This window comes from Palaemon carinicauda, chromosome 6 (genome assembly GCF_036898095.1).
Source record: "Palaemon carinicauda isolate YSFRI2023 chromosome 6, ASM3689809v2, whole genome shotgun sequence".
Classification (NCBI taxonomy): Eukaryota; Metazoa; Arthropoda; class Malacostraca; order Decapoda; family Palaemonidae; genus Palaemon; species Palaemon carinicauda.
This window is the reverse complement of record NC_090730.1, coordinates 67,556,671-67,581,373: the sequence shown is the minus strand read 5'-3', so window position 1 is coordinate 67,581,373 and position 24,703 is coordinate 67,556,671. Positions and strand designations below refer to the sequence as shown.

Below are 24,703 nucleotides of genomic sequence, written 5' to 3'. Positions count from 1 at the left end.
TATCAGGAGCTGCAGAAGGTCTGGAAACCACTGTGTGTGATGCCATAGCAGAGCTATGAGAGTCATGCAAAGGTTGTTGGATACCCTGGTCTCGTTGAGTACGTCATCAGACAGAACGGAAGAAATGCGCAAAACATCGATGTTGTACCTTTGATGTTGGAGTGCATCTTGCCCGAGAACCTGAGGGTTCTGGACTGGGGAGCAGTAAAGCGGGAGACCGAGGTTCAGGGACGTTAAGAAACCCTACTGTCAAGGCTTCGTTGGCTATCAGACGATTCAAAGACCATTTGGAGCCCACTATCTGAATTGTTCTGTACAATTTGTCAGCGAGCACATTCCCCTTGTCCTGAAGGAAGCATGCTGATAGGGACACAATGTTCTTCTGACCATCGCAGTGTGTCTACTGCTAGATGGCATAGGGGCGGCGAAAAGGTACCGCCTTGTTTGTTTACGTAAGCCACTTCTGTGATGATGTCGCTCATCAACACCACAAAGTAACCTGCCAAGAACTGTTAGAACTGTGCAAGAGCTAGAAAGGCTGCTTTCATCTCTAGCAGGTTGATGTGTTGGTACCTTTCGGACTCTTGACATAAGACTGGAAGCCTTATGGTGCAGCCTGGAGGATGCCACCCTTCTTTTGATGTGTCTGTGTAGAGCATCAATTCCAGAGGAGGGACAAGAAGGTCTATCTCTCTGCGGAGGTTCTCTGTCACCCACCACTCAAGATCCGATTCCTCCCTACGAGAACGGAAGTATCCAGGGAACCAGGGTGCCGATTCCACTTGGATCTAAGTTGCTACTGGAAAGATCGTACCCTGAGACAACCATTAAGCACTAGACGGACCAGAGATGGCAGGTGAGCAAGAACATACAACCTCTGCTGGGCTGGAAGCTCTTCTTGTCTGCTTCCCTCAGTTGTGAACTCTGTCATCTGATGGAACGATTTTCTGAAGATTGGTGTTTATCATCATACCCGGGTCTACCAATCTTTGAGAGGGTTGCAGAGATGACTTCTCGAGATCGTAACAAAACTCGAGAGCCTGTCTCGGTGGCGAAAAAGGATCATTCCCGTCGCCATTTTGAACAGGGTTTGTGGAACAAACCTGCTCAAGGTCGAGAGATCGATGACAGGTCTCCCCAGCCTCCAGATGCCTTCTTGACAAGAATCAACTGAATAAGCCTAGGAACCCATCCGTGACCTCTTGGAGAGCACCCTTCTCCAACATGGTCTTGACTTTAGCTCGGAGGGCCACCTGTTTGCGGATCCCTTTCCATAGGAGCTCGATGGGACCAGATTCCTATAGGAGCTCGATGGAACTGGATCCCCATTCAGTGGAGGGGGAGATAATGTGAACAGGATATGATACCCTACAAAAATCACTGAAATTGTCCAAGGATCCACCCCGAGCTGCATCCATCTCTGCCAGTGGCGTTGCATGCATCCATCTCTGCCAGTGGCGTTGCATGCATCCATCTCTGCCAGTGGCGTTGCATGCATCCCCCCACTGGTAGGATGGTGTGAGGAACGCCCCTCCTCCTTGGAGCGCCCTCTATCGCTACTCCCTACCACCTCTACCTCCTCTGGAGGATCTAGAGCCCTTTTGGCTTTTAGCAAGGAAGTGCTGTCTTGACACCTTTCTGGAGGACCCTGCTGTCCTACTGGTCAAGGGTTTGTTAGACTGCAGCTGCTTTTTGGGAGGTGGAAGCGCCTTCTCATAGGACTGGTTATCAAGGCCTTTTGGAGGAGAGAATCCCTGGTGGATTTCCTCCAGCATCAACTGACCTCTCTATGTCTTTTGGCCTGAAGAGAGAAGTTCCTTCTAGAGAAGAGTTCCTATGCCTAGACACCTTGGCTCTAGGAACTTGTCTATGTAATCTTTCAGTCATCGGATCTCTTCTCTTGAGAATCGCATTTGTCCACAGGTTGCCTACCTGGTGGGAAGAACTCCAAGGTCCAAGTGCCGGACAAGAGAAATTTTCCAAGGACTTCCTTGTACATTCCTTGGACCAGTCATCAGTCTGTCAAAGTGACCTACTGAGCCAAACCATAGGTCCAGCCATGAAGCAGCCTGCATGGCATACTTTGCGACCTTCTCAACATTCGTAAGCTCAGAGGCCAAGATGGTGACTGGATGACCGGCAAGTCTCTATGGGGATCCCTCTCGAGAGAGACTCCAGAGAGGGATCAAACGTCAAAGGCGGGACAGGTTCGTCTTCAACTTCGTAATGACTCCTTTGTTGGACAAAGGGAGGCGGAAAGAATCGAGACAATGAACCAGCAGGATAAGGGCTAGAGGAGCCAGCGACTTGAGAGATTGCCTTCTTCCTGGTTGCTGTTAGGCCTTTAGACCAGGGCATGACGGAACTGGCCTCAGGGGGGTCTGCATACCAAATACAGTCATACCTCTCTTCACAAAAGAATTTACTTAAAAAATTTTCATGCTGCAAAAAGAGATGAAGATTTTTATGACTCACATTGTGTAAAAACGTTACACAAGAAAAGATTTCTGCAAGACAGCAGACTGAAAATAAAATGGTCACCCATTAAAGATATGAAAAAAATGGGTCATTGCACAATACAAAATGTATCTCTCTATAGTAAGGTTAACTATAAAAGTACAATACATATGGTAATGTATATTTTGTATATGTACAGTATTATACTGTATATATTGTTTTAACCATTTATTATTACATTACGTTCTAATAACTACTTAATTTACAGGTATTAAGTTAGTTTAAGTATATTGAATGGTTCAAATGTACTTGGCTGTTCAGTATTTCATTGTGGTTATACTGTAGCTTAATTATAAGATTTAACGTGTTGTTTTTGTAGGGTTTGGAACGAATTAGGCGATTTACATGTAAACTGCGACTCATAACACGAAATTTTCACATAACGAAAGCCACTCAAGAACGAATTAATTTCGTGTTGTGAGGCATTACTGTCCATGGTCCAGGACCGTGTCCTTACCTTCACAAGGAGCTACTTCTGGGTTAGATAACCCACTGATAACCATCATGCTGAAAAGGACTTGCAAGAAGGCGTACAGTATTCGGATTCCCGTCGCTCGTCTTCAGATTGGAACTTCAACTCTGCCTTGGGGAAGTTATCGTCGTCTAATTCCAAGAACTCATCCAATTCCAAGCTATCGTCCATAGAAGTCTAGAGTGGGTCAGGGTTGTCAACAGTGGGGACATCTTGAGACTGAGCTGCCACCGGGGAATCTCTAGCCTTTTCTTGCCTAAGGGCTTCACGCGACTTAGTATATTTGGGACGGTCTTCGTGTCCTTCAGTTCTCTACAGCATGGCAAATACTCTTCCAGCAAGGAAGGTCTGAAGGGTGCCTGTCATTCCTTAAGGACCTGAACCTCTTTTGCCTGAGGTTCTTCATCCTGTGGAGGCTGTCTGGAGGGAGGCTGTGGTTCGGGGGAACCACCTCAATAGGAAGGCCTAAACGAAAATACATGAGAAACCACATGCGGAAAACCAACATTTCTGCTCACTCTAGGGTGAAGGATGTCTACGTGTGGAAGGGTTTGCTTCAGCATCCTCCTCCTCTGTCGAGCCATCATGACCAGAGTGAGTTGCAGAGTTAAAGTCCTGTACCAAAACTGGGGCACCCTTAGACCCTCTTCTCACTCTCCCAATGGGACAGAGAGGCGGCGGTGAAACTGGGTCCCTCGACGGGACAAGTCGTTTACTGGGGTCAGTGGGCAAGACCGAGAAAGAGGGGAGAAAACCCAAACTCTCCGAGATGACTGGTGTAGAGGCAACCACAGGCCTCTGTAAAAGAAGTCTCTCTGCTATGGCAACCGATACTACCTTAATAAGCCTTTCGAGCCCCGATGGTGTGGAAAAAATTAAAGTAATAGTTAAGGAAAATAAAGTACAAATTATTTTTATATCATTACATTATACATGTATTTGTATTAATGTTATTTTTTTATATTTTGGTACTTCAACCTTGTCTAATGATATTCCTTTTTTGGCAGCACGCCGTACTCCCTGTAGGGCTTGAAGAGGGTAACTAGAATTGCAGTCAGACAAGTAGCGATACAAGAATTGGAATAATATTTCATAATCCTGCACCTGTTGATGTTGCTAGTCAGCCTGATGAAGACTGTTAAAAGCAGGTTTGCTTGGAGATTCTAGTTTGGCCGCATAAATGGTGATTAGCATCTTTTATGTTAAAGAAATGACATACTGAATCTTATTTTTTGTGTGTGTGACTATGTAATCAAGAGGGGCCTCAGAAAATTATTATAATTAGTCTTGCCTCTTATCCATTTTTATGGATATAGAATAACCATGACAATGTGTATTATTGAGGATTGTACATTTTTTTTTTTTTGTCTTTCCAATATAGAGTGAGAATGTAGTCAGGTCTAAAGTGCAACCTTTTTTTATAATCCCTTTGATCTTCACAAAAGCTCGTTCAAATCACATTACAATGTATCCCAAATAGATACGCGGTTAGGTGTGCCTTTGTTTATACTTTTATCTGGAACCCTAAGTGTGTCCAGCATGTGAATAGTTCTTGTTTTTTAGTTCAAATAATTTTTTATCTTGTTATTGTGAGGCTGGAGTGTAAAGGGATACTAGTTTTCCTTGAATTCCTTACTTGAATTTGAAAAAAAAAATGTTATTGTCAACCTAATTAGTTGTCTTCTTTTTTTTATTAAATCTTTCTAATAAGTCATTTATTATATTTTTTTCTCCCACACTATCTCCTGTTACCAGCCTAGACATATTTTCCCTTTCACCTAGTGTTCTGAAAGTTTACTTAAGCTTTAAGCCATCTTACCTAAATTCTCAGAAATGAATCATCGGTCATATTACATGTTTATTCAGCAAGCTCATAGCAAGGGAAGATAAGGGAGAAGTAAGGTTCTTGCTGGGTCCTCTTGTCAGTATAAAATTAATGGGTGGTGCCCAGAGCCCAGTTCATCCTTGATGGTTTACCTTTTACCCAGATTTATGAGTATTCAAACGTTTTATATTTTTTGAGTAGTGAACGTTGGTGTGTGGTCGGCATTCGGACACTAGGCAGTCTGCGTGCTACATCTGGCCACAGTCCACAAACTACTACAACGGCTGTTCTCCAAGAGCACATAAGTCCGGGGTGTCCTTGGGAAGACCACGAGGTGGAGAGCGCTTCCTCTGAGGAAAAGGCCTCGGAACCTGGAACTGCGGAGAAGATGAAAGCGGGACAGGAATCACCTTGTTCTCCCTTGAAGGCTTCCTTGGGAGATCAGGAGAGATTGGACCATTAGCATACTTGTTCGACGGATGCTGGAAGCCGTTGGTGAATGAGAAGGATCGTCCACTGGGAGCTGCTGATGTCGACGGACCTTGAAAAGGTCATTCACTCGTGAAAACTCGTGAAATGCACGGAACATGTAATTCACAAGCGGCCGAGCATAATTCACAAGTTAAACAACGGCGATCTATGAGAAGAAGCCCTTGGGGACCTTCAACGAGAGGGTGAGCAGTGAGTATGTGCAGAAGACCATCGATCAGGAGATCGAAAGGTGGCAGAGCATCGAGAAGGCGAGACTCGTGTTGGTAAGCAACAAATTGACAAGCACCTGAAAGGGGAGCCTCTAAAAGTGGCTCGACCCGTTGGCGAGGAACGCACATGAAAGCGTCACGTTGGTGATGGTCGTGAATGGCAATGCATAGAAGAGCTTCGGGAAGATGATCATGAATGATGACACCTACAAGAACGTCATTCACAAGATGTTCGTGAACTAGGACACACAGGAAAGCGTCGTTAACAAGATGCTCGTGAGTGGGGACGATAGAGCATCACACAGGAGATCATCCTGAGAGCAGACACGTAGGAGAGCATCGCACAGGAGATCCTCGTGAGTGGGGACGTGTAGGAGAGCGTCAAGCAGGGGAGAGTTGCGTGGGAGATCAATGGAATGATGAGTGACCAGCTGGAGAATCTCTTCGCAGGATGCCAATCAGCACGATGCGATGAAAGTGATGCGCTGGGGAGCATAGCGTCGATGCTTGACGAGAAACCGGCAATCGGCAAGGAGGAGACCGTAGTGTGGAAAATGTAGAGCGACATCTAGAATGACAAGACAGCGAACGACGCATGGGAAGGTCTCATCCTGATGAGCGGTGAGCAGAAAGTGAGCGAGAAGTTGAAGGGTGAGGATCAGCAGACTGACGATCAGAGGAGCGTTGACAAGTGACGGTCACGAGCCAGCAATTGACGATCACGAGCCAAGCGAGTGACAAGCACGACAAGATCGCCAATCCCGAACAGGAGAACAACAAGAAGTTTGTCAGTCTCGCGAACTGTAGCGCTTCCAGATGGAAGACACGCAAAGAGGACTGCGATCTCTGAAAGACAATGAGGTCTGAGGATGGGGGTGAGGGACTCAACATCAGCAGGAGGACGTCAAAGGGGCAGCAAACCGATGCGAGGGTCACAAACACTAGCTGGTGAGGGCGAGATATTTATTTTGTAAACAACCAGCGCGTCCAAAAGGGTGACAGCAGCAACAGGAACTGGGTCCCTCTGGGTATCTCCCTGAAAGAGTTCTAGGAGGACTTCCTTGGAAGTAGGTCTGTCAACACCCCAACGTTGGACAAGCCTGAAGCACATGTGAAAAGGAAAAAGGGTCGCCCAAGGGCAGGAGCGAAGGTGCCTCTCTAGGGAAAGCAACAACATTCCCGGTACAACAAGGTTGCCATAGCGTTAAATGGTCTGTGCTCCTACACATCCGGCCCTTGGAAGAGTTAGAACAAGGAGGAACTTTGGGAAAAGGTCAAGGGGTAATAGAAGAAGTACGAGGTATCTTTGCCATTGAGGAAGACCCCGAGGGCGAAGGTCTCTCTTAGACTTCTTATGGCGCTGCCTAAACCTCTCCCACTAGGACCCACTCCCTACGCCCTCTGTAGGTTGGACGCCAAAAGTGGAGGTCGGGCTCGACTGAGGACATGAAGAGCGCCCTTCAGGTCCTGAGCACACACGCATAAGGAGCATCAAGAACAATCACACCTGAAAGAGAAAAAGTCAATATGAAAGCAATGACCAAGTCTTTGAGAATCAGAGAGGGGACACATCCGTCCTCTACAAAGCCCCAAAAAAATGTGGGGATAGAACCACTGTGTGTGTGTGGGGGTACCAGGTTACCCACTCCACCCTCCCACTAACTAGTGGTTGGGTGGTTGCCACCTATATTAAAGTCCTAAAAGCTAATCTTCCAGCTCCGCCGAAAGATAATCCCTATTAAATAGCGTTAGGTTTGTCAGTCAGATTAAGTAAACTGTAGATGACTAAAATATTTGAGCAGTTGCGGCTGCCACACCATCGATAATTTCTTCCGTGGCTATAACAAACGCTTTGTCAAAGGTTACCCCATTTCAAATTACTTAGTTAGTATTTGCATAGGAACAACCATGTTACCACTTGACTTCCTCCAAAGGATGAAGTCGAGACATCCATCAAACCCATTCAGACTTATCAATTACTCTCCATTGCCGGTTAGGAACTATACCACAAGAAAAATCACTCTAAAAAGTCACTAAGATAACCTATTAAAGCATATATATATGAGAGAGAGAGAGAGAGAGAGAGAGAGAGAGAGAGAGAGAGAGAGAGAGAAGAGAGAGAGAGAGAGAGAGAGAGAGAGAGAGAGAGAGAGAGAGAGAGAGAGAGAGAGCCTTACCTTATTGCCTTATTTTTTGTTTGGGTTCCCCCAGGTCCCTCAGTATGAGGCACCTCGTATATCCACCAGAAGAGTTGCTAATACATCTTCCGGTGTATTTTGCATCTTCCAGTCTTGGATGGTCTGGGATGCATCTTAAGTATTTATCGAGCTGATTTTTAAACGCATCTACGCTCACACTCCTGATATGTTTCTTAGATGAGCTGGCAGCACATTAAATAGTCGCTGCATTATCGATGCTGGTGCGTAGTGGATTAATGTCCTGTGCGCCTTTCTCAGTTTACCTGGAATGCTTTTTGGCACTATTAATCTACCTCGGCTTGCTCTTTCTGATACTTTAAGCTCCATGATGTTTTCAGCAATTTCCTTCTATTTGCTTCCATGCTTGTATTATCATGTAGCGTTCTCTTCTCCTTTCTAGACTGTATAGTTTTAAAAATTGCAGTCTTTCCCAGTAATCAAGGTCCTTAACTTCTTCTATTCTAGCAGTATAGGACCTTTGTACACTCTCTATTTGCGCAATATCCTTTTGGTAGTGTGGGTACCATATCACATTGCAGTACTCGAGTGTTACTACGCACATAAGTTTTGTAAAGCATAATCATGTGTTCAGCTTTTCTTGTTTTAAAGTGTCTGAATAACATTCCCATTTTTGCTTTACATTTAGCCAACAGTGTTGCTATTTGGTCGTTGCATAACATATTCCTATTTAAAATTACACCAAGGTCTTTAATTGCTTCCTTGTTTGTGATTGTCTCATTATTAGGTCCCTTGTATGCATACACCATTCCTTCTCTGTTTCCATAATTTATTGATTCGAATTTATCGGAGTTAAATACCATCCTATTTATCTCCGCCCATTCATATATTTTGTTTAGATCTCTTTGTAGTGAGTTCCTATCTTCATCACAAAAAAAAAGAGAGAGAGAGAGAGAGAGAGAGAGAGAGAGAGAGAGAGAGAGAGAGAGAGAGAGAATTTGGCTTCATGTGAAGAACGCCCTATGTATAAAAGACTACTGTGCTACTGGATTTGGGGAATTATGTGTGGCTCGTTTAAAAGAAATTTTCAAGAAAACCGTACCAAACATATCTATTGGCAATAATTTCCAGATTATTCTTTAAAAATGGACAATTCTCAACGATGAACCTAACTACCATTTACAATAAAATTACCTTAAAAATTAGGATATAAAGTCAGTGATGAATTTAGAAGTAAAATCCTGCACTCGCCACCCTTCAATTGAATTTTGGACAAAAATCATGTACTTGCCACCCCTCAAATGAATTTTGGAATAAAATCATACACTCACCACCCTTCAAATGAATTTTGGAGTATAATCATGCAGTCTCCAAATTAATTTTGGAGTAAAATCATGTACTCACCAGCCTCAATTGAATTTTGGACTAAAATCATGTACTTGCCACCCCTCAAATGAATTTTGGAATAAAATCATACACTCACCACCCTTCAAATGAATTTTGGAGTATAATCATGCAGTCTCCAAATTAATTTTGGAGTGAAATCATGTGCTCTCCAAACAAATTTTTGGGGTAAAATCATGCACTCTCCACCCTCCAAATGAATTTTGGGGTAAAATCATGCACTCTCCACCCTCCAAATGAATTTTGTGGTAAAATCCTGCCCTTGCCACCCTCCAAACAAATTTTGAAGTAAAATCATACACTCTCCATCCTACAAATTAATTTTGGAATAAAATAAATATACTCGCCACCCTACAAGTGAACTTTGGAGTAAAATCATGCTCTCACCCCCTTTCTAATGAATTTTGAAGTAAAATCATGCACTCTCAACCCTCCAAATGAACTTTGGAGTAAAATCATGTACTCACCAGCCTCAAATGAATTTTGGAGTAAAATCATCAGGCACGCCACCCTATAAATGAGTTTTTGGAGCAAAATCATGCACTCGCCACCCTTCAAATGAATTTTGGAATAAAATCATGCTCTCACCCACTTTCAAATGAATTTTTAAGTAAAATCAGACACACTCCAAAATGAATATTGGAATAAAATTATGCTCTCAACCACTTTCAAATGAATTTTTAAGTAAAACCAGACACTCTCCAAAATGAACTTTGGAATAAAATTATGCTCTCACCACCCTTCAACTGAATTTCTAAGTAAAATTATGCACTCTCCACCCTCCATATGAATTTTGGGATAAAATCATGCTCTTACCACCTTTCAAATGATTTTTTAAGTAAAATTATGTACTCTCCACCCTCCAAATGAATTTTGGAATAAAATCATGCTCTCGCCTACTTTCAAATGAATTTTGAAGTAAAATCAGGCACTCTCCACCCTCCAAATGAATTTTGGAATAAAATCAATGCTCTCACCCCCTTTCTAATGAATTTTGAAGTAAAATCATGCACTCTCCACCCTCCAATTGAATTTTGGAGTAAAATCATGTACTCACCAGCCTCAAATGAATTTTAAAGTAAAATCATCAGGCACTCCCCACCTTACAAATTAATTTTGGAGTCAAATCCTGCACTCGCTACTCTTCTAATGAATTTTAAAGTAAAATCAGGCACTTTCCACCCTCCAAAATGAATCTTGGAATAAAATTATGCTCTCACCACCCTTCAACTGAATTTCTAGGTAAAATTATGCACTCTCCACCCTCCATATGAATTTTGGAATAAAATCATGCATCCGCTACCCTTCAAATGAATTTTGGAGTAAAATCATGCTCTCACCCCCTTTCAAATGAATTCTGAAGTAAAATCATGCACTCTCCACCCTCCAAATTAATTTTGGAATAAAATCATGCTCTCACCACTCTTCAACTGAATTTCTAAGTAAAATTATGCACTCTCCATCCTCCATATGAATTTTGGAATAGAATCATGCATCCGCTACCCTTCAAATGAATTTTGGAGTAAAATCATGCACTCGCCACCCTTCAAATTAAAAAAATCATACACTCGCCACAATTCAAATTAATTTTGGAGTAAAATCATGCCCTCTTCCCCTTCCAGCACCCAAAGGAGTAACACAATCTGCAAAAAAAAAAAAAATTAAGTATCTAAACTTACCCCTCCAGTGGTCGGAGGTGCTGAGTTGATATTCAATCCATCATCTGTTGTGCAAGCTGGGGTGCAGGGCCACCAGGCATCATTCCACCAACAGGTCTCATCTGTTGCATATTGGGTCCACTCCCTCCAAAACCACCTACAAAACATACCTTGTTTTAGCCAAATCATGTTAATGTAAGAACCTTCAAACAATAAACCATTTATCAAAATCTTACACATCACATTTTCAAAATAATTTGTATTATTCCTAACTACGTATACCAATCTTGAGACCTTTAATAGATGTTATCATTTCATGTACAGTATATTAGTTTTATTTACTGCAATGTGCAGGGAGGGAAAGAGCGAATCACCCTTATAAATTGGTCATGTATAATACATTTGTTTTATTTCACTGCATTATGCAGGGAAGGAAACGGAGGGAATCACCCTTATAAAGTTGTCATGAGCAGCTGGCGATCGACGTGAAGCGGGCGAACAGCGAACTGTTCCCAATCGGCTAGAAACCAGAGAAAGAAGGACAGGCGGCGGTTGACGAGTCACAGCCGAGTGACAAGGGAGCTGAAGGACTGCAAATAGTTGGCGACCCACGAACTGCAGGAGCTCAACGAGCAGTCTGAGAATCCAGAGATTCTATGGCAGCTGGCGAACCACGCACAGCTGTCAGGTGGCGAAAGGTCAGAGAGTGACGGTGGACAGGATGACGCTCTCTATGAGAAAGCTGTATCTAATGTGACAAGTGATGAGGAATGAGGGTGCGGCGAGATCCTGGCGAGTGACAATCCTCCAAGGGGATAATTTGTCGGGCAAAGGAGGAGAGGCAAAGAGATGTCGCTTAGCCCGATGTCGAAGGAGAACGTCTGAAGCGATAAGGAGGATCACGCACTCTGCGAGGTCGGCGAGTACGGTGAACTGAAGGGTAGTACTACTCGGCAGGAAGATCTCTGAAAAACCTCAGGATCGGGGTCTCTAGGGGTGATCTCACTCTAGAACGAGAGGGATGCCCACCCGTAGGAGACACCTGCCTCGGACTTTGCTCCGCACCAATGGAAGAGTCAGCTCAGCAAGGAGAGAAGTCCAGTCTTCGACAACAGAGACCGTGGAAAAGGCAGGGCAGGAATCGTCCGCAGACAGCAGACGAAACCTCAGGATCACGTATACCCACACTCAGCAACAATGAGGGATCCACCTCCAAGGAAGTCTGTATCCGCTTCCTCTGCACAGAGTTGAAGGAGCTCAAAAAACACCTTCTTCAAAGGGGGACCAGTCATACCAAGGGACGGCCATGCCTGAAACACACAAAAAAGGAACGGGTCTCACTTGGGGGAAGGGGCGGTCCCACTTCGCAAGAGGAAGCAGCTCCATCCTACGTAAACCAAGGTTAACCCGAGTTAATTGGTCTACGCTCCTGCTTGATGGTTCCCCAAGTGAAACCGACCAAACAGGTGCTTTGGGGGGAGGTCAAGGATGGAAGCGGCAGCTTTGGTTTTCTTCAACTTCGAGGAAGACCCCGGAGGCAAAGAATCCCTTTTAGACAACTAATTATGTCGTCACCCAAACTTCTCCCACTGTGAGGCAGACCACTCCCAGCATTCGAGGCAGGTGTTGTCCCGGTCACCACGCCACCCCTGGCATGCCAGACACAACAGATGTGGGTCTATATCAACGGACAACATGAAAGTCCCGCAGGAGCAGCCCTCAGGTTCTTGGCAGGTCCTCATGAAGGCAGCGAAAAGAGAGCACACATACACACACTGAAAAGGAAAAAAGGGATTAGTTAGTAATGGCAAGTCAAAAATTGGTGAGTGAGATGAGCGGTAACATCCATTCTCCAGCCTAGCCAAAGGCAACATGGGTTCTTAACCCAGGTGTGTGAGCGAGCAGGGTAGTTACGATCCCCGCTAACTAGCAGATGGGTGGTTAACCCTCGCTAAAAATCTAATGGCTGAAGCTGAAAGTATTATCCCCTATAAATAGCATTGATTTGTATTTAGTGACGGAACAAATCGTAATTTAGAAAATTATCAATTTCTTTCACAAGCTTTTTTTCTCTGTTCTGTATCAAAACAAGAGCACTGCTTTAAAACTAAAATAATGTTACTACAATTTATACATATTTTCTATACACTATGGTTTTACTCTTAAAAATACAACTGGAAGCAAGATTTCCACAGTATATATAAAAGTATCTTACCTGGTGGTCCTCCAGGCGGTCTTGAACTAGGTGGCATCAGTGGCTGTGACGGATGCATAGCTCCGCTCACCACTTCCTTGAGCACCTGAGAGAGCGTAAGTAAAAAAGAAAAAAAAAAAACTTTAAAATGTTTATTCCAAAATACTGCATATTTTGACTTTTTTCCCCTAGCTATACAAACCTGAGTCATTTATATGGGCTACTCCTAGTGTCGTTTTCTACAACAAGACAATCAAAATCAAAGGATTTGATAGAATCCTGCAACCATAGCTGAGCAACCACAGCGCAAGGTGCCCTCTCATGACATTCATCTCTCTCCTAGTCAAAAGACTGTAACCCCCTTTGATTTAGCTACAAGCCAAATTGGTGGTTTTAGATTTCTCTAGGAATGCAGAACCATATCAGCATCTTTTTCCAACCAGTTGGCAGGCCATACACATCCAAATCCTTTGCTACCTTATTGCTTTAAATGCTTCATCATGACTATAAGATATCCATGAATCCCATTTATCAACTTCAAATTTCATCCTTATTTCTTTTACATATCTACAGTACTCAAATGCTTTATATAGATTATCATAGTTTGTGTCTATTGGAATTTGGGTAATATGAAGGATTCAAAATTTCCTCGTGTTACCCAAATCACTCAATCTTGGAATATCAGTAGAATGGTCCTTTCCAGTTCCAAGGTCATCAACAGAATTTTCCTTAATAACCTTGCCAGAGGTTGTCAACAGTGCCAGGGAAGAGTCAGCATATCCAGGGGATGGAAATCTGTTGTTTGAAGAATCCATAAGTGTGTTGAGATCAGAAAAAAAATGGGTTTTGATATCCCCGCTCAACAATAGTAAGGCATCACCATATCTCCACTATCGGCACAATGAGAGTATTCTTCCCAGATGGTCCACTCCATACCTTACCCGAAGGATAGCACCAAAACAGATACAGAGGCAAAGGTGTAAGCTGAACCCGCCTGTTAGGACTGAGACCAAGAAACTTTGGAATCATCCTCCCCATATCAGTAATGATGGGCTTGCAGCCAAAAGCCGAGAGTCCTACCCCAAGCATTGGATACTCCTGGATTCCAAAGACCCAACACTTGAGAGTAGTTCCGCCAAAAAGATCCAAACCATCTTCGGGATGGCTGATATCATCCAATATTCTCACATATAGCTATGAATGCAAATACCTCCCAACCGTGACACCTCCTCCCATTCATCGAAGCAGGCCACAATAACTGATGTAGAAACATCCACGCCAGTGGCTATAATGGATGTAGAAATATCCAAGCCATAAAAAAAAAAAATACATAAATATGGTATTTTTATTTTAAAATAAATTTTTAAATATACTTGCCTGGTAGTTACATATAGGCTATAAAGCTTAATCCCGACGAAACGCGGGATTAAGCTATGTAACTACCAGGGAAGTTACATATATATATATATATATATATAATGTACATAATATATACATATATATATGGGAAATTTTTTTCAGTTGGGAGAGCAACACAAAAGAAAGTTTATAAAAAGATCAGAGAGAGAGAAATTTAGAATCAAACAGGGGGGGCAATTTCCCTAAGATCAAAAGAACTCTTGCTCGTCACCAAGTTTCAGCATGGGAATGATATGCCGTACTGAAACTCAATGACTTCAAGGCATTCCCTCAATAAGAGGGATGGAAAGAGGGCTTGGGTACAGATCATATGAATATGTGTCTCTAGGGTTTGACTGATTTGATTAATTATGAGTTATCTGGCATCCTGACATCTATGGTCATTGACGACGATATTTGTTATAAATAAAATATTAATGCTGTTCAAAAAAATAAAAGCAAAATCAACCTTATAACAGTTAAGATAGCTTTCAAAAGACCTGCTTCTGAAATAAATTTAAAAAGTCCACTATTATTGTACATATGGAGAATCTTGGCAACAATGAACCTGCCATCCTTACCTTAAGCATCAAACAGATGTGTACTTCTTTCAGTACTATAAGTGAGGCATTCGATGTCTCACTGTCAAAGGTACTAAGCAGTCATCGCAATATGGTTGGTGTTGGCCATTTAGCAGGAACTTGTGTGGAAACAGTGTGTGACCAATGCGGAGACAACAAAAAGAAGTCTCCCACTTTCGGTGCATCATGTTATACCTCCCAGGAGATATGATATTTGTTCTCTCATTTTATTGCCATCTAGACTATCCCAGTGCTGTTGTCAATTACTGTATTATGAAACAATTTCTTGATGGTAGGTAGGAAATCATAAGAAGGAATGGCATACCTTTTTGGTGCAACTTAGATGCAGCATTCTTCGCAAGTAAATCTGCCTTTTCATTCCCAGACACACCTACATGTGCTGGAACCCAACAAAATCGAACCATTATACCTCTCAGTCCAATATTGAAAAGCCATTCTAAAATCTTTAAAACTAAAGGGTTATTAGAATTAAAAACTTCTAAAGCTTGAAGGACATTCCAAGGCATTGCCACTGTCCCTTACTTCTGCCATTCATGAGTGACCTTTACTGTAAAACCTTTAAAGGCTACGCAAAGAAAACTTTTTTTCTGGAACAGGATACCGGATAAGGCCTCTGTAGTAGGCTTATTCTCCTTGACAGGAAGTAAGGTAAGAGCAGAGATATTATTACTGTATTATTATTACTGCTAGCTAAGTTACAACCCTAGTTGGCAGAGGAGGCGGCTATAAGAACAAGGTCAACAGCATAAAATAGCCCCGTGAGGAAAGGAAATAAGGAAATGGCAAAAATAGCCCAGTGAAGAAAGAAAATAAGGAAATAAACTGTATGAAAAGTAATAAAAAATTAAAACAAAATATTTTAAGAACAGTAACATTAAAACAAAATATCTTAAGAACAGTAACAACATTTAAAAAAGATCTTGATATATAGAGAGAGACTTGAGTCAGCTTGTTCAACATAAAAAGGTCAGATCCATGCCTTGATCTTTTATGTCTGGGATGATAATTATGGAGTCTTAGGCCTCTCCAAATCACATTCCAAGAAGGGGAGGGGTTTTGTTCACAGGGGAGATGAGCCTGCCCTCTAAAATCACCCAAAGAAGTCTTGAGAGTTCTCCCAAAGAGAGGGAGTTACAGCTACTATCAACATAGGACCTACTTCAAGATCTAGAAATTATAAATATACTGCCTCGATCAATAAAAGATTCGTTTCTCAGAATTATTAAATAGTCCATATTCAAGGAGAAGTGGTATTAAGACAGATCAAAACTTGTAGTAACCCAAATATTGAAGGCTCTATTTGACCCGAAAATTAGCGGCAGCCAACATTTGTGGACATGGAGTCGCTGTGCCGTCGTCCAAGCTCCTTTTCCCGGAAAAGACGCTACTTATTCTCCTGTTGCAATTTAGGGCTTCTCCTAAGTGTGATTGTCCATAAAGTATTTATAAATTTATATACTGTTCACGTCCCCACTGCTTCCTGCGAGGTAAGCAATGGGACGAGTCTTGTTTTTCCTATATAAACTAGGGTGCTCATACAAGACAACAAACTCTTACACTGAATTGCACAGACCGCTATTATACTCACTTTGTATATTTTAGCGAGGTGTTTAAGTTTTCCCTAGACCAGTCATATACTGCAATAGGTAAAAATGGTTCAATGTCCATGCCAGACTTAGGACTTCCACCCTCCTAAGAGTGAGTCATCCAAATAAATAATGGAAGGTTTGTTAGTATGGGACCAAATGACAAATTCAGATATAATTTGTATTTTTCACTAACTAATACAAATATGGAGTTAGTCATATATATTGGCCCGCCATCACCTGTCCCTCAGAAGTCCTGCCTGCAATCAAAGGTGACGTATCTCACTGCTGTGAGAGTATATGTACAGTCAAACCTTGTTAATCTCTGTTTCTTACTTTGTGGTTTCGGTTTTTTGCAGCCAAGGAGGTAAAAAAAAAAAATTGGCTATTGTTTACCCAACATTAAGAATTTGATTTCTAAGAGTTGGCAACAGCATTTGGGATGGCCAACAACAATGCAATACCTATTAAACAAAAATTCTCATAAAAATTGTAAATTCAAGCTGGGCAATGATTTCAAATAGGCTGCACTATTCTAGCTCTCTCTGTACAGTGTGTATCCATTTACTGTGGTAAAAAATTACAGTTATATTTAAAATAAACCGGATTTTGATTAAACTGGTGTTTTACTTAACTGTATCCAATAATAATGGATGTAATTTTCACATCTTGGTATCGAATTTATAATTAAATACAGAGCAAATTATAATCTCATGCATCGTTTACATTCAAATCACAGATCAAATCTGCGTAGTCCATCGTCAACCTATATTCACTTTCACGATATTATCCCACTGATATGACCATTCACTTTCAAAGAATTACCTCACTGATGTAACCTATCATACATAATAGTATAATATCTCCTTCACATTATTATCGTCCTTCACTTATCATTATTATATCCTTATTCCTTTTTCCGAATCCCTTGCGTACTTTTACATTGCTCTCCCACACACATCTACATCATATAATTGCAACTCTTGATTCTCTTTATTTTTCGCAAATTTACTCTTCTCTTTTCTAGCATTCATTCATAATTTTCATCTTATTAATCATTCCAAATGCCTTTCTTATCCCTCATTCCATGCATACCCATTCCTATTTTTCATTCCTTTTTCTCACATTTCCCAACTCATTTATTTAGCTAATTTATTTGATAAGGTGTAGATTTGCCTGAGGGAATGAGCAAGAAGGAACCTGGCTACCGCAAGGCCCGGGCAATCTGAACGCATGCATGCTATCGCCTCCCCATTGTCTCTTTGTCGTATTGTTTCATCCTTCTCTCTCCCTGGTGTTTTATTTAACTGTATCCAATAATAATGCATGTATTATTCACATTTTAGTATCGTAATTATAATTACAAGCATAGTGAATTATAATCTTTTGCATTATTTACATTCAAATCAGCTGATCAACCCTGCCTAGTCCGTCGTCAACCTCAATTTTCAGATCAAATAACTCCCTTATTAATAAGATATGCTACCTACGATGCACGATATTTTAGTTTTTAGCTCTGAGGTACTTAATTATAAAGCCTCAATAGCGACCTAGGAAAGAAACAAAGATATCTCTCTCTCTCTCTCTCTCTCTCTCTCTCTCTCTCTCTCTCTCTCTCTCTCTCTCTCTCTCTCTCTCTCGTGCTTTTGTTTTAAATTTCGGGTGTATTTCATCAACAATTACAGTTTGTATTACTAGATAGGAATAACTTTTGCTATACAGAACAGTAAGGGGATGATGACGACTCAGTAAACTTTACCTTTGCAGAATAATGTACTGTAACATTACTGTGTCCAGTATATAGTGTACATGCGTGCAAATAATCTGTACACTGTACATATAATTATAAACTGTTGTAGAAACCATATTAAAATTAATAGGCAGTTATTTGCTGTGTTAATCATCAACTCGGGCACCCGGTTGTAGCATGAGGCAATGACTCTAGGTTAGGAGAAAGCCCACCCCAGTAATATTTATTCACGATTTTTCACTTATCGTGGCTGTCTCTGTAACCTATCTCTATAATCGAGGTCAGACTGTAATGGGCTGTGAAAGAAGTTTGTCTCTTCCACACGCCCGCATGAAGTATTTGCAACACAGAGAAGTTGCGTTTGAATGCCAAGAAAGTGCTAATTCCCTTGACATCATGAGCTCTAGGTCGGCGAGCTGAAGGAGGATCGGGAGCCAGAGCTCTTTCAATCACTTAGCGGAACCAGGAGGAAACCGTGTTCTTAGTGATCCTCCTCTTTACTCTCCCCGAGCTAACAAACAGAGGTGTTAAGTCGGGACTGTGTTGCTGCAGTGCATTTAATATAGTATCTCAAACTCCTCACTGGGCAAAACAACAACTGATATGGGTCAATGGTTACAGAACGGAGACTCGCAATCTCAAAAGGCACGAATCTATGGTCCAGTACTCCCAGATATTGAGTCTTAGCAATAAACTTAGAGACAAAGCAGAGTGTCACTTCTCCCCATCCCCTTGAATGGGCGTTGTCATACGAGAGGCCGTGAAGTTCACCGACACACTTTGCCGAGGCTAAAGTGAGCAGGAACGCCATCTTCAAAGTGAGGTTTCGGTCAGTTGCATGGCGTAATGGTTCGTAGGGAGGTCCTTTTAAGGATCTCAAGACATGAACCACATTCCAAGAAGGAGGCATAATCTCTGAATGAGGGCAAGTGAACTCATAACTCCGTATGAGTAAAGAAAGCTCCAACCAAGAGGAAATGTCAACTCCTTTAAACCTAAAGGCGAGGCTTAAAGCCGAGCGATAGCCTTTTACTGCCGAGACAGAAAGAAGCTTTTCCTCCCTACGGTACTGTATACAAGGAACCCCGCTATTACTGGAATAGTGGCATTGAGTGGAAATATATTCCTTCCATGACACCAACCACAGAAGGCTTTATTTAGCCTGGTAGACTGAGGCTGAGGACTTGTGCAAGTAACCGGAGATTCTCTTCGCAACTTCTTGTGAAAAGCCCTTCTGAAAGAGGAGACATTGGCTAGTCTCCAGGCGTGAAATCGAAGCGACTGCACGGTCCTGTGAAAGATGTTCGCGTGTGGTTTTTTTAGCAGACCTGGTTGTGGAGGAAGCTCTACTAGAAGTTGCAAGAAGTCCAGAAACCAATCTGCGTGAGGCCTTAGCTGAGCTACAAGGGTAATTATTAGATCTTTGGATGCTCTGGTCTTGTTGAGTAGTCTTCTCATCAGACAAAACGGGGGGAAAGGCGTACACATCGATGTTGTCCCACCGTTGTTGAAATGCATCTTGCCTCAGAGCCTGAGGGTCCAGGACTGGAGAACAGTACAGCGAAAGCTTGCTGTTCAGTGATGTTGCGAACTGATCTACAGTCGGGGAATACCACAAGTCAGGACTTTGTTGGCTATCTGACAATTCAAAGACCATTCGGAGCCTACTTTCTGAATCTCTCTGCCCAGATTGTCCACGGGCATATTCCTCTTGCCACGAGCGACGCTCTCGTGATCTAGAACGCAAGCGTCTGGACCTAGGTCTAGATCATGTTTGTGATGGCGAGACTTCTCCTCGCGAAGAGGAATGTGTCTGAGGAGAGCGTAGAGGTCTCGTGAGCACAAATGGCAATCAGGGGAAGTGTGTCCAGCAGGGTGAAGTGATGGTGATGCTCGTCCTCTAACGCTGCTGGTGGTAGGAGCGCTGGCCCCAGGAAGATCATCACCTGCAACCAGTGGGTTCCTGTAAGAATAAACAAAGTGTTGAACGTTACAAGACAGAGAGAAGGTTTGTCGTTAGCAGGAGGCCGGTAGAGAGGCGAACACGAGTGATGACCTCATCCGCGAGTGGAAGGTTCGGGAAAAGGCAAAAGGTGGACTTCGCACAGTTCCAGAGCGTGAGATGTTGATGGCTCTGGAGAAGGGTCCTTCTTAGCACCACACTGAAGGCGACGCAGAAGTTCTTCCTTCGAAGGGGGTCACAAAATCCGAGGTCGGCCACACCTGCAGAACATCCCGGGGTATTGCCAAAGAGTTAGTCTGTCTGCACATCTACTCGAACGTGCCTTGGGAGAGCGCGAGCGAAAAGGAGTTTTTGAAAGCGATTTGGTGGCGCGGGACGAAGAAGACCTCTCTTTCCTAGCCCTGAGGGAGAAAGATCGCGCTTCACCCTCTTCCTGCGCCGTCCAAATTTCTCCCATTGGGAGGCAGGCCAGAGAGAGTGCGGGTCAGTCTCCAACGATGACATGAACGTACCGCACACGGCACCCTCGCTTCTGGACAGGTTCGCAAGAAGGCGATCAAAGAGAAAACATGCACACCTGAAAAGAAAAAGAATATAAAAAAGTCCAATGACAATCTGGAGAGAGAGAGAGAGAGGATACGTCCGATCTCTACCAAGCCAAGAGAGAGAGAGAGAGAGGATACGTCCGATCTCTACCAAGCCAAGAGAGAGAGGATACGTCCGATCTCTACCAAGCCAAGAGAGAGAGAGAGAGAGAGGATACGTCCGATCTCTACCAAGCCAAGAGAGAGAGAGAGAGAGGATACGTCCGATCTCTACCAAGCCAAGAGAGAGAGAGAGAGAGGATACGTCCGATCTCTACCAAGCCAAGAGAGAGAGAGAGAGAGGATACGTCCGATCTCTACCAAGCCAAGAGAGAGAGAGAGAGAGGATACGTCCGATCTCTACCAAGCCAAAAGAAAAAGTGACGTACCTCACTGCTGTGAGAGTATATAGAGACGGCTGGGTATCCCAAAGCCAACCGGCTCAAGTGGTTAGGCAGGGTTTCCACTTCGTATTTTAAATATAATGGCTACCTTCCAGATTTCCAGATTTGCCGAAAGGTAATCCAAATAAATAATCGAAGATTTGTTAGTAGGGGAACATAATAAATATTGTGGCCCTCATCCGCAGTTACCAGGGTCACATCGCAAGAAGGAGACTATTCTTCTTCCTCTAAATGGAAGAAGACGTGGATGGGGACTTGTTCCTCTTAACTAGCGTCTTGCGACGTGCACAATGCTTCTCCCACTGGGAGGAGAGGCACTCCCTGCAATATCATAAGATTAATTGTATGAACACCATTTATCACGGCAGTTTGGGCATAAGGGGTTACACATGGTTACTGCATAGAATCCAAAAAACTAATCTCACAAAAATCTCTGAAAGAAAAAAAAAGCACTGAAAAGGGGTAATTCAGCGTGGAGACACGATTGTATCGTTAGGATCGAGATCCGTCCAAGACGACAATAATGAATCAGCCTCAGAGGTACGAGTATGCTACCCAGATAGGGAGTTGCCCGTTACCCATATATGGTTGAGTTATACACCTTTTTCTTTTTCTGGTCGTAGTTGACTGACTTAGGAGTAAACCCATATAAGTGACTCAGAGGTTGTAACCTCGTAGGAACAAATATTTTTGCACTGTACTATTTTATATATTCAAAGTCAAAGTCTGAAACAAAGGAACCAATAAGGTTTCAGCATTTTTAACCATATCCACAAGCCCTAAGTAAAAGAAACCACAGTAGAAAATCTGGTAATTTTACCAACAATGCATTGCCTAACACAAAAGTCAAACGGGCACAACACTGGCTGGCACCGTTATTATGTCCCTGGGACTTAGGAAACAGATGTAAGCATATCTTTAATTGGTAAATATCTTTAATATTTAATTTCCGGTATATTAGCAAAGTTTTTCATATTGCTTGCCTCAAAACAAGCTCATGCGTTAATAAGGATTAAACATCTAATGTTGGCTAAAAATGTAACTTTATTAAAATTAAACTACTTTTTAAATATTTACATGCTGATTTTCCACTGCTAACCCACTTATTGTTCTGAAAGTTGTCCATCTCTAAAAATTTATATTTCCTACAGTAACAAGGGTTAGAATCCCTCAAAACACACTGGATGACGTAAGAAATATATTTCTATAATCTGAAATCTGGTCATGGTTGAAACCATCACTTCACTATAAAAATTTACCCTTTTAAATAAACTAAGACATTCATCAAGACCGCAGCATCCTAGGCCAGCAAAATGGGAGTTTGGTTCCCATGAGAGAGGGCAGTATCCTCAGTTAGGGAGAATGCAAGGTTTCAATGTTTATTGTATAGATTTACCAGTTGTAAATCAAGGGAGGAGGTTGTGATAATCACAGTTGAAGTAGTCCTGTAACTTTGCATACCTGTGTGAACAATTAATACTGTTTTGACACTCCTCAATTCCAGCTACGACCTCTATTTTCATTTCTTAGTTTACCAATAAAGATGTCACTCTAAGAAGAACCAAGCAGGGAAACAAGTTTTGAAGTGTTTTTCACAATCAATCTGGACAAAATAGTATTTCGTTCTATTGTCGTCTTGATTTGACTTGCTTTGATGCCAAAGCTCAATTCTGTTGCCAAAGTACTTTCGGACCCTTTTTATATCAGCGGCCAGTTCATCCCGTGGGGTTTAAAAATGGACATCTACTAACCTAAACTTCCCCACCTAACCTAACTTACAAGACGTGCCCTTACCTACTTAACTTATGGGGGGCTAACGCCCCCTGCGACCCCCCTCAAACTGCCATATTCTAAGTTAGCCGCAATCATACATACACCATGTACTTTCAAAGTTAAGTTAAGATCTGAGCATATACAATAACAATCTAACCTACAATAGTTGGTACCCAAACAGAACCTAAACTGGAAGTACTTTTGTGTGAAAAACCTGAAATTCTTGTATCCAATTTAGCTTAAAAATAGTTAATACATCTGGCCGAGCATAAGGTACCTTTGACTGTGAAGGTTACAAAGTTTGACAGGAAACTGCCCTACTCTAGTAAGAGTATGCAAAATCTCATCCCACAAATACGAACCTGATTTGTGGCCGAATGGGAAACCTATTTACCTGGGACAGAGATTAATTAGGCCTGCTGAATATATCTATCCCACAATGTTTCTGTAACATTTGGACCTGTCTTCTGGAAAACATTATCTTCGGCATCTGTCAACTTGAACAGCCGAGTATGTCTACCGTAACCTAATTAAGGCAAATTGGTTGACAACCAACACGTAAAGACCGTGTTGAACATATAGAGTAAAACTGATAAACACTTGTTCTTCAAGAAGAGAAAAAACCCTAAGCGGCTTCAGCTTAAGCCTACGACGGCCTGATGATGATGACCATCCTACCCTAGAGTAGTGACACTATTTCCTTTAGTCTCGAGTAAAGTATTCATTCTACAAAGTAATTAAGTGTTATTGCATCATTTTGCTATTAGGTACTCACCACAACTTCAATGGTTGCACGCCGTCGGCAATATCAAGAGGAGACGTTCACAATATTAATTAATGACAACTTGAGTAAAATCAACGTCTGCTGCAGTTTGCGCAGGCGCTGTCACAGCCACGTCACGATCGCCACCTCTCTCCTTTCTACAATCAAGAAAGTTGAACCTGTCAAGTTGCGTTTCTTGCCGTTAGCTTTATTAAATTTTTCAAATTCCTTTAAGATATTATCTTATTTGGTGATATCCGCGATTCTGTAGTTCCGAATATTATTTAAAAAACTAATCGTATGTTTCTATTTCTTTTTTTGAAAACTCGTTATAATTACGTGTATTAACATAACAGCTCATCACAAGACGAAACCTGACGTCTCGGTTGGGACCTACGTTGACATAAACAATCGCCGTATGCCATAATAATAGAGGTAACATTTTATATGTTTTACATTATTTGGTGTAAAAACATATTTTAATAATATTTCTTAAGTTATCATTACCAAAAGTCAAAATATTGTGACAGTCCATCCAACGATAAAAAAGAAAACATGGTGGGTGATTTGACTCAAATAAGTTGGGCTTTGCTTCTGCCATCTTGTAAAGAGAAGTTTGAAAGAAAATTGTATATAGTTTGTGTTTAAGGACCCATTATAACTACATATAAACGATGACCGAAATGTATTTTATAAAAATAAAACGTTTTGCGTTCTTCTGTAACACAAATTGTTGAACTTCTGTCCTCGGTTGCGTATTTCTAAATTGATCAGTGGCTACTTTCCTCTTGGTTAGAGTAAAAGAGACTCTTTAGCTATGGTAAGCAGCTCTTCTAGAAGGACACTCCAAAATCAAACCATTGTTCTCTAGTCTTGGGTAGTACCATAGTCTTTGTACCATGGTCTTCCACTGTCTTAGTTTAGAATTCTCTTGCTTGAGGATACACTCGGGC

At 42.0% G+C, this 24,703-nt stretch overlaps 1 long non-coding RNA gene across 2 annotated transcripts; it reads right to left on the bottom strand.

The window, feature by feature from the left end:
* Window positions 1-10,754: 10,754 nt before the first annotated feature.
* LOC137642568 (uncharacterized) lies at window positions 10,755-24,104 on the bottom strand. Of its 2 annotated transcripts, XR_011044814.1 has the most exons (4): window positions 24,090-24,104; window positions 23,763-23,908; window positions 12,949-13,033; window positions 10,755-10,890 (listed from the first exon to the last, which is right to left on the bottom strand). It is a non-coding gene; the product is annotated as an uncharacterized lncRNA (long non-coding RNA). The 2 variants fall into 2 exon arrangements; XR_011044813.1 differs by lacking the exon at window positions 24,090-24,104 and having other exon boundaries at window positions 23,763-23,917.
* Window positions 24,105-24,703: the final 599 nt, after the last annotated feature.